Raw genomic sequence first — 10,601 nt, 5'->3', positions numbered from 1 at the left:
ATACAGGAATAACTCCCTGCTCAGTGGACCAGCGGTGGGTGGGTCCCTCCTCCCCGTGAGGTGCTGCATGTATGGATGTGAATTACTTTAAAGGGTGTCCTCCAACACCCTCCAACGCGGCTGTCCGCCTCTGCATGACACATCGCATCCATGTGCAGGGTAGAATTAGTGTGTGTGTGTTCACAGTGGGGGGAGAAGCAGCTTCTCTCTGCTGCAATTTAGTGTGAACCTTGCTGTGCTTGCCTCAGTGAGTCAGCCACACACTTGTGTCAGACACACACACACACACACACACACATGCACACACTCGCACTCGTATACACATACACATGCACACACACACACTCGTATACACATACACATGCACACACACACACGCACACAATACACACAGTCCCTGTGCAGAGTTTCCCTCTGGTGTCTGTAATAGGACTTTAATCAGTTTAACTGGCGCTTTATCTGCGGAAATCAAATTCTCTCATCTCGTAGGAAGAATCCCTCCTCTATCTTTCTGTGAAAATTAGAGAACAATCAAATCATCCACAAATGAATACTTAAGTAAGATCCGCCCCCCCCCCCCCCCTCCCTCCTCCCCTCCCTTCCCTTTCCTCTTCCTCCTCCTCCCCTAATGTCTTCATTAATTTAGCATGAGGGCTTCACTCAGTCCCCGAAGAACAGCCGATGCCTTTGTTCCACAGCGATAAGCACATGCAGCAACAGTGAGGGGGCAAAACCTAGCATGCATCTCCCAGGTGGGTGTCGGACACGTGAGGTGGAGGATGAATGGAAGTGTGAGGGGGGCATCTGTGTTCAAGCCGCCCCCCAGAGACGCTTCGGAACGTGCTGTGCATGGCGCAACCTGATCAAACTTTGAATCTGAAAAGACCCCGCCAGTCACCAATTAGTTCAATTACTGTTAGGCCGAGGCAGCTGGAGTGACAAGTGCAGACAGAAACAGACGCAGACAGAGACGCCGACAGACAAGCTGAGCGACACTGCTGAAGATAGATGGAAGAGGCAAAGGGGCATGAAATGCTGCCCTGAAAGTGTTGAAGGTCAACTTCAGCGCTTTTTCTTTTTCTTTTTTTCATGAAAGAGAGCGCATGAGTAGGCGTGGACGTGTGTGGGCTATTTTTCTCCCCCGGGTCTGACCAAGTTCTTTTGTCTTACAGAATGTCAGGGATCTGGCGCCTCACCTCTTCAAAGCACAGGGTTGGGTTTTTTTTCGGTTTTGAGCGGCGGTCTGGCAAAACAAGAAATCCATCTGCAAACATCAAAGTGAATCAGATTTCTCTCCCCCCCCACCCATTCCGCCCCCATAACACACACAAAAAGCCCTTGCTGGAATACCCACTAAAACATTTGCTGTCTGGGATGGCGAGAGATGACCTCATGGGGGGTCGTGTCTGTGACAGTAAAGTGCTTGAGTAAACAGGATGGCACTCTCCACTTTAATGTAATTTGGAGATTGCACCGACACAATTTGCAGAGAGGAGCAGCTCTGTGTTTCAGTATTGTGTGTGTCCAGACTCAACCCACAGGCAGATGTTTTCAAATCTACACTCTGTCTGACAAGGGGGCTGAGAGGTAAAAGTGTTGCATAACCTCAGGAGTTATCGGCACAGTCATGCCCTGCACTTGAACCAACAGCTACCGGCATGGAAAGCAGGTGTGCTAGCACAGGAGCTAAAACACGTGGGCGTCTTATGTCTCTTCAGGCAGCAGGGAGTGAAGTTTACATAGCACAAAGAGCACACAGCTCCATACCTACACGCTGTCAATGCGGGTCATGGCACCAATATAACCTGCATTGTGACAGTGAAAACTGAAATTGAGTCTATGGCCATATGGGACTGGGAGAAGAGCTTGCCAGCAAGGCTGCTAAAACCCACAGGTATTTGTCATCAGGGAGAGCGGTTTAAAGATTGTACAACCCTGTCCTTCGCTCGCCTCTGTTACAACTGCTGTTTTTGAACTTGATTTGCTAAGACTTGGACTTGAACGATGAACCATTTTTTGTGTGTGTGCATGTGTGTATGCGTGTGTGTGTGTGTGTGTGTGTGTGTGTGTATGTGTGTATGCCTGTGTGTGTGTGTGTGTGTGTGTGTGTGTGTGTGAGTTTCTGTGTGGTTGTATATGTGTGTGAGTGAGTGAGAGAGAGAGAGAGAAAGAGACAGAGAAAGAGAGAGAAAGAGAGAGAGAGAGATGGAGCGAGAGAGAGAGGGAGAAAGAGAGAGAGAGAGAGAGAGTGAGAGAGGGAGAGAGAGAGAGGGAGAGAGAAAGAGACAGAGAGAGAGAGAGAGAGGGAGATTTGTCACCTAGTGGGAAGAAAGAGCCTGGGGAGCAGCCCTACCCATTACTCTGCCAGAGGGACAAATGGCAAGGTGTGTGTGTGTGTGTGTGTGTGTGTGTGTGTGTGTGTGTGTGTGGGTGTGGGTGTGGGTGTGGGTGTGGGTGTGGGTGTTTGTGAGAAATAGCATGGTGTATTCTGCTTGCCCACTCTCACTCAGATCTGTGTGACGGAGCGATTTTGAAGCTTCTTTGGCCAGGAGGATTTATTTCAGATTGCTAACTCCACTGACCCTCCAGTCTCTACAGTTACCAATAAAAGCCAAGTTTATATTGTCAAACTGAAACCCTGACTCTGGCTGCCCTACACACACACAAACACACACACACACACACACACACACACACACACACACACACACACACACACACACACACACACACAGTCTAACCATTGGACGATAACAATCGGATCTATTACATACGGTTTGCTCTTACACAGTTGCATGATATCCATTTATTGTAGTGCAAAGTGAGCAAAATGGTATGCCTGCTACGGTATCATTCTATGTACTGACAAAACACCCAGTAATGGCCGTCTCTGCCTTTCTGTTCTTTGTGTGCTTTGCTCTATTGCAGACAGAAAAAAACAAAGAGATATGGTTTGTCGAGAACAGTAACCCCCCCACACACACACACAACACACACACACACACACACACACACACACACACACACACACACACACACACACACACACACACACACACACACACACACACACACACACACACACACACACACACACACACACACAGCAAGAACAAAGAGTGAGCCAGAGGTCATTTCTGTGATGACCAGGCAGTCGTTTAGCAGTTGGGAAAAGGGTGAGGGATATAGCAGGCAACACAGGAACAGTAATGACAGAAACCATTTAGAAAAGTGCTGCTTCAAATGTCACTGGTCACACACCATCTCATCTCTCTCCCCCAACTCCACTACCCCTCTCGTCTCTCCCCACGCTTTCAATCGCTCTCGTTCCCTTCCCCACCGTTCTTCTTCTCTGCTCCTCAGTCCATCTCCCGCTCCTCTGCCTCATTATCTTTCCCCCCCTGTTCTCTCTCTCTCTTTCATTTTCTCTCGCCGGTGCGTCTGCCCCAGAGGGGGGTGTGGTGCCGGCGGTGGAGGCGGTGGTGGAAGGGAAGCAGGCGATTGGGGGAATGGTGCGATAGCGCTTGTGAGATCTTAATTAGAGAGCTTCATTGGAAAGGCAGCCTAATGGAAATGAGCACTTCACCCAGCGAGGGGCCTCTGCTCCACGGCCAGAGTTTCAACCGCGGTGCACTGTGCCGAGCCAACATCAGCCGGAGCGCCAACGGCTCCGGTCATTTCCACAGAGGTGCAAGCCCAGCAGATGGCATGAAAGCGGAGCAGAGAACGCAGACAATCCCCACTTCCCCATTGCTCTATGGCCTACTCCATTGCGGCCGGAACGCATCCCACACTACCCCCATCCCTCCACCACCACCCAAAAAATGTCAACATTGATTTATTTGGAGGCGAGAAAATGTCAAGGAAGCATGGGCCTGTCAGTCAAAACAGCAATCGGCCCATGATGTTTCCGTGTGGGGAAATGAACGCGGACGTCATATTCACTCTGTCAGTCAGCTCCAGTCTGGCGTCACCGGAACTTTTATTGCCTCTGTTTCTCTGCCCGCTCCCAGCCTTTGCTATATTAAAGATGTTTATCGAGTTTGGGCCGGAAAAAGGAAGTTTGGTGGAGAGAGAGAGAGTGATAGGGAGAGAAAGAAGGAGGGGGGGGTGACAGAACCCAGATGTCCAGAACAATGACAAAATCAAATGGGTGCGCACACACATACTCACACACACATACTCACACACACATATACACACATATACTCACACACACACACACATTCACACATACACACACAGAGCGCAGGCAGAGAACAACCAGACACCAAGACTTTCATTTGATCCAAACAGAACATGATTGCCTGTGTTGATGGGAAGTAAAAAAAAACAAAACACAATAACTGCTTTGTTCCTAGATCCTTGTCTGTGTTACACTGAACAGACAGACCTTATGTTTTATATTTAAACATAAATGGCGAAATTGCTCTGGGTGCATATCTCACTTTGAGGTTGCCGTTAAAGGTCACGATTGCTTCCAGCACACATGTGGTGTCATTAGGACACGGCTCTGCACTCGCTCAGTTGGGCTACAGAGAAGAGGCACCACTGGCTGCACCCCTCCACCATGTCCATTCTATTCTCATGGCTGGATGTTGTTAGCCTTGGCCTAGGCAATCTTAAGATGAATGGTTGGTTGAGCTGTGGTAGAACCCATTGTCCACCATGTACACAGTTTTTTTGCTGGGTTCCCATCCAGGAAGCACAGAATGTGGCATGAATGCAATCAAGCTAAATAAATAATAATAATAATAATAATAATACTAATAATAAAAATAACCACACTGACTATGCCCTGGTAACCTTCACATATTCTTTACACTGTGGAGGAGCATCGCCCCACTGGCACGTGCAAACAGAACGTTTATCATTCAGGGGCTTGGCTACTCAGGGCTCTAACTTTTTAGGGACACACAGTTAAGACAGGCAGATGATGTTGGGGTTACATCCTGCTGTCATACGGCACTGATGAAAGGCTGGTGTGTGTGTGTGTGTGTGTGTGTGTGTGTGTGTGTGTGTGTGTGTGTGTGTGTGTGTGTGTGTGTATGTGTGTCTGTGTGTGTGTGTGTGTGTGTGGGTATGGCTCTTCACCAGCTGCCTGGTGTGGTCTGAGCCGCCAGATGGACACTTGTGCACGATAACCTTGAATGAATGGAAAAGACCTCTAGTCCAGTCAAACACCTGTTGTAGTGGTAAAACATTGTAGTGGTAATACCTACATTATATGCTTAGCTCTTTCAACACTAGCGATGTGTTTGTGTGAGTGTGAGTGTGAGTGTGAGTGTGAGTGTGAGTGTGAGTGTGTGTGTGTGTGTGTGTGTGTGTGTGTGTGTGTGTGTGTGTGTGTGTGTGTGTGTGTGTGTGTGTGTGTGTGTGTGTGTGTGTGTGTGTGTGTGTGTGTGTGAGTGTGAGTGTGAGTGTGAGTGTGAGTGTGAGTGTGAGTGTGAGTGTGAGTGTGAGTGTGAGCGTGCGTGCGTGCGTGCGTGTGTGTGCGTGTGTGTGTGTATTAATCCCTGTAGCAGGTTCTATAACACCTGCCTGGGAGGCTTTCTCTCTCTGAGGTCCATTTATCAAATCCATTCATGCCTGCCACAACAGTATATTAAAAGGCTGTGTGTGTGTGTGTATGTGTGTGTGTGTGTGTGTGTGTGTGTGTGTATGTGTGTGTGTGTGTGTGTGTGTGTGTGTGTGTGTGTGTGTGTGTGTGTGTGTGTGTGTGTGTGTGTGTGTGTTCAGGTGAGGCTGCTGCAGTTTGAGAACAAGCGCTGATTAAATTGAATCAGATCAGATGACAGAGCCCAATAAAAGCCTTGCTTAATTAGCCTCTCTGCACTCGAGCCGGGCAGCATTTACCAGCTCTCATTACAGGGGCCCAGAGCTTAGAGTCCTGTAAAAGCCACAACATCGACACCCAGCATACTTGTTTAACAAAGGCAAGGCAGTGGAGAGGCTTATTTCTACGGACACACACAAGGTGTGTTAGAGCCCTGTTTCTATAGGTAGGGTTGGTTATCATCTCACATCACAGAGTGGCAAATCAATCTAACACAAGACTAAATGATTGTTCTACATTCTTGTAAAGCTTATATATATATTCGTGTATATGTTAGGTGTATAGGTAAAGGTTGCATGTTGACTGAATATACAGTATATATGGTTGTGGTGTATGAAATTTCACATAGACCAGTTGGACAATCCGAGAGGCTGAATTCCTGCAGTATACATTTTAAGGGCAGGAAATGGTAAATCCCTATGAGGCCATTTAAATGAAACCATAATTCAGCCTAATTTATGCCATTAAATACATTTCCACAACCAAGATCTAAAAGTAAAATTCAGACTAGGGAATGAAGAGGGAACACTCTGCATGGAATTGGTGGTGGAACTCAAAGATTTGATTCAATCAGCTCGTGGTCACGTTTCGACAGAAAGGAGTATGAACAACCTTGAGGCATTTTCTTTACTGGACTTGTCATAACAACATTTCATGAGTGTGCAAGTGCCACGTCAAGTGTGAACCTCGCACTTACGTGTTTTTGCAAATGGTGCGTTCTATCTCGGAAATCTAACGCAAGAGTAGACTAAGTTTTTCATTTGCTTGCTTTTTTCCTGCGCTACTTTTTTTCGACTGCACAAAAAGGCCCCAAAAAAATCAGTGGGAGCAGCAGGAGTCCGGGCACAGCCTTATCGTTCACTGCAGACAACTTACAAATGCAGCCCTGAGGCACTGTGATAACATCGCCGCCATTTTACAGAGCGCTTTGAAAGGAGAATATATGTTTAGTTTGAGAGGAGAAAAAAAGAAAAGTCCCAGATTTCCCCTCTCTCTCTCTCTTGCTGCTACCTGGGTTGTTTAGGGACGGGTGAGGTTGTGTACAGGGCCTGAACTTTCCTGTGTCATTTCTTCAACCACCGCAGGCACATTCCACATGTATTCAGGGCTCTCAGCACCAGCCTGTAAACAATGCTTATCTCTTGAGGAACATCTGTGTGCGTTAGCGCAAAGCGTCAAGCAGAACTCATTTCACCGTCACTCTCGGCCCATCTCGAGCGTATCCACTTTCTCCTCGCAAATGGCCGGCACAACCCCTCGGCAAAGGACAAAAAAGCCATTGGTGGGCTGTTGTCACACTCTCGCGTTTAAGCAACGAGACCTCATTGACAGTTGACGCAAGGCAAGGACAGCACAAAAAAAAATGAGAAAGAGGAGAATATGACAGGCGGTGCCATCTGTTAGACCGTGTAAGCCCGCGTCTGAATTAGCCCTGTCTGAGGATCTATAAACCCCTCCACAAGCCTCGGCGGGGCTGTTTCGGAGGCGCGTCTTCTGCGCAGCGTGCCGTTGTGGACCTGTAAAACACGACTGACAGGCTGCGTTTCAGGGCTGCAGTGGGACGTGTTGGCGTTTTTGTGTGTTTGGGATGAGGTCGTGGCGGTCGTATGCCACAGTCATTTAAGGCTCTCTTACAAGGCAACACCTTGTGCAGTCAAAATCAATTACCCAGCAGGCCTCTCTGCAGCCACCCTGCTCCAGCTCATGCAGTTAAACGCCAATGGCGAAGAATATAGTGAGTGCGGGTGGGCGGATGGGTAAGATTCATAGAGGTGGCACATGAGGACGACTGCACAGAGTTGTCCATTAAAACCACTGAGCCACAGAAAAACTGCTCTCGCATGCAGAGAAGGGATTGGCTGTGGATACTGCATCACACTGAACTGGGGCAGGATAATAACATGAGCAGGCTGTCCTCTGCCACCGAGGTATGTGTACTGTATTAGATGGGCCACATAGCGTGGTTGACACAGTGAACCAATAACAGTAAGTGCAGAGGACAGAGAAGATGGAGACCGAGTCTTCTGATGTGGTGTTTGTGGAAAGGAGCCTGTTAAACCTCACCACCTATGCTGCTGGATTATTATTGTATATACAAGGCTATTAGTTAGTGCATGAGGTTCAATAGCCTGGCCAGCCATTGGTCAAAACACAGGTGATACTTCCATTTTGATGAATACATTGCTGTGAAGCCCCTCGGCCAAAAGGTCGCATGTGCTTTGCAGAAGGCAGAAATGGGATGAGTGGAGCTGCTGTCCAAGGTCCTGAGACTTCACAGAGGATGAAGTCTTCCTAGATGTGTGGCAATACAAGAGACATAAAAGGCATGGAATAGTCAAGAAGAAGGATGCCCACCCTCTGTCTTCTGTGAGTCTCTGTGTCTCTCTTTCTCTCTCTCCTCCAATTTCTCACCCTCCTTTCCTGCAGTCATAACAAGGTCTTACAATTCCCTGTCCTGGCAGAGAAGCACACCTCAAACCAACCCTCTCCTGAGAGGGATCCATTCCCTGTATTGTTGGATGACATTCTCTTTCTGGTGCCAAGGAGCATCCTCTTGCAAAACAAAACAACAAACAAACAAAAGAGCTTTACACCCTGTTAAACAAGCAGGAGGCTTTTTTTGCAACCCATTCTGCCCTAACACAGCCCTGTTAAACACTGAGAAGAAAAGGCATGTATTCCTCCACTGCTACCTCCCAAACAAGACATCTCTGCATCTCTCTCTCCTTTCCACACACACAAACACACACACACACACACACACACACACACACACAGACACACACACACACACAATCTATCTCTTTTTGTCTCTCCCTCTCTCTCACATACACATATACAGACACACACACATAGACACACAGACAGAGACACACATACAATCGCTCTTTTTCTGTCTCTCCCTCTGTCACACACAGACACACAGACACACAGACACACACAGACACACAGACACACACAGACACACACACACACACACACACACACACACACACACACACACACACACACACACACACACACACACACACACACACACACACACACACACACACACAGTCAGTCTCTCCCACCCTCCACCTCCATGTCTCCCCCTGTCTGTGCTGCTTTCTCTCAGGCATAGGTAGGTCTGCTCTCCTGTCTGACGCGTCACTTTGGATTCCCATTAGGGAGCTCGGTGAGGTGAGCATGGCAGGCGTGAATGCGCACACACACACAGACACACAGACACACACACGCACACACACATACACACATTACCGACACACTGACACACACACACATGCAGAGACACACACACAGGTACACACACACACACACACACACACACAGGTACACACACGCACATGCACACACATATGCACACACACACCTAAGGCATATACAGCGAATGTGATTGCCTGTCATATAATCCCTCCAGCCTTACTGCTGCTGCTATGAGGATGAGGGGCCTCTGCTGCCTGTCCCACCACACCACACTGCCAGTCTCATGGATGAGTGTGTGTGTGTGTGTGTGTGTGTGTGTGTGTGTGTGTGTGTGTGTGTGTGTGTGTGTGTGTGTGTGTATGTGTGTGTGTGTATTTGACTGACAGATAGAGAGAGAGAAAAAAAGGAAGAGAGAGAGAACACTAATTATGTTTTCATCTGAGGAGAAACATTATTAGAGGCTGTTGGTCAGAAACAGAGAAGGAAGTAATTTGTTGTTATACTATCAGACAAGTTTAAATGTGTGCACATACACACGCATAGTCACACGCACACACATACATACAGAGCTATAAAGACCGAGAGAAAGACTGCTAAATGCCTGTCTTAATGATTTATGAGTGTCTGTTTCTTTTGACCAAAGTTTCGTCCTTTCAAGTTCATATTATAATTAAGCTAAATGGAATTAAAGGATGGAGGAGAGACTATGTGAGTGCATTTGTACAAAAAGACTGTTTGAACTGTGTGTGTGTGTGTGGGAGTGTGTGTATGTGTGTGTGTGTGTGCCTTGATGTACATGTTGAACACTTAACGGTGAATCCTTATTAAATGTGCACAATGACAATGCCTTTAACCGCGAATGACATAAACCAAGGAGAAAGCTCATTAGTTTAAGAGCTTGTGATTGAGGAGAGCATAAAATAGAAACCATTCCAGGGTTTAACTCAAAAAGCTAATTAAAATCTCTAATGAGTGTTTTTGTAATTAAGGCACATACTACGTCCTCGCTTTCTCTTGCTGTCTTTAACATACCCACACAAACACACACACACACACACACACACACACACATACAAACTCACCTATGCACGACCCCATCACATACACATCAACACACACACACATGAAAGTCATCAAAGCAATTAAATCTAAAGACTTCGTAAACTCACAGTAAGAGCCTCATCTCCATACTTGACCAAAGCAATCCCCTCTTACGGACGAGCACAAGGACTGTGTGAATGTGACAAAGCCACCAAGTCTCCTATGCCACTCACGTCTGCGTCTCTGTCTTATTCACCAGGGAGAACAGACCAGTGGAGAGAGACTGACATTCGCTGGTTGAGTTTTTTAAACGCCACGTCTACTCGACAGTGAGTGTTGAGACTGGTGTAACACACATCACACCAGGCCCCGGAGTGACACAAAACAGATTAATGAAAGTGAGAAAAAAGAAGGTAAAGAAGTCATGTAAAACTGTAGCCAAATGAAGGAATCGTTTTTCATGCGTTTTTTTAAACTTTTTTCAGATGCTTGACAGGCATCATAAAGGAAGCACACT

This window comes from Sprattus sprattus (genome assembly GCF_963457725.1).
Source record: "Sprattus sprattus genome assembly, chromosome: 5".
Classification (NCBI taxonomy): Eukaryota; Metazoa; Chordata; class Actinopteri; order Clupeiformes; family Clupeidae; genus Sprattus; species Sprattus sprattus.
Note: the sequence above shows the minus strand (reverse complement) of the source record.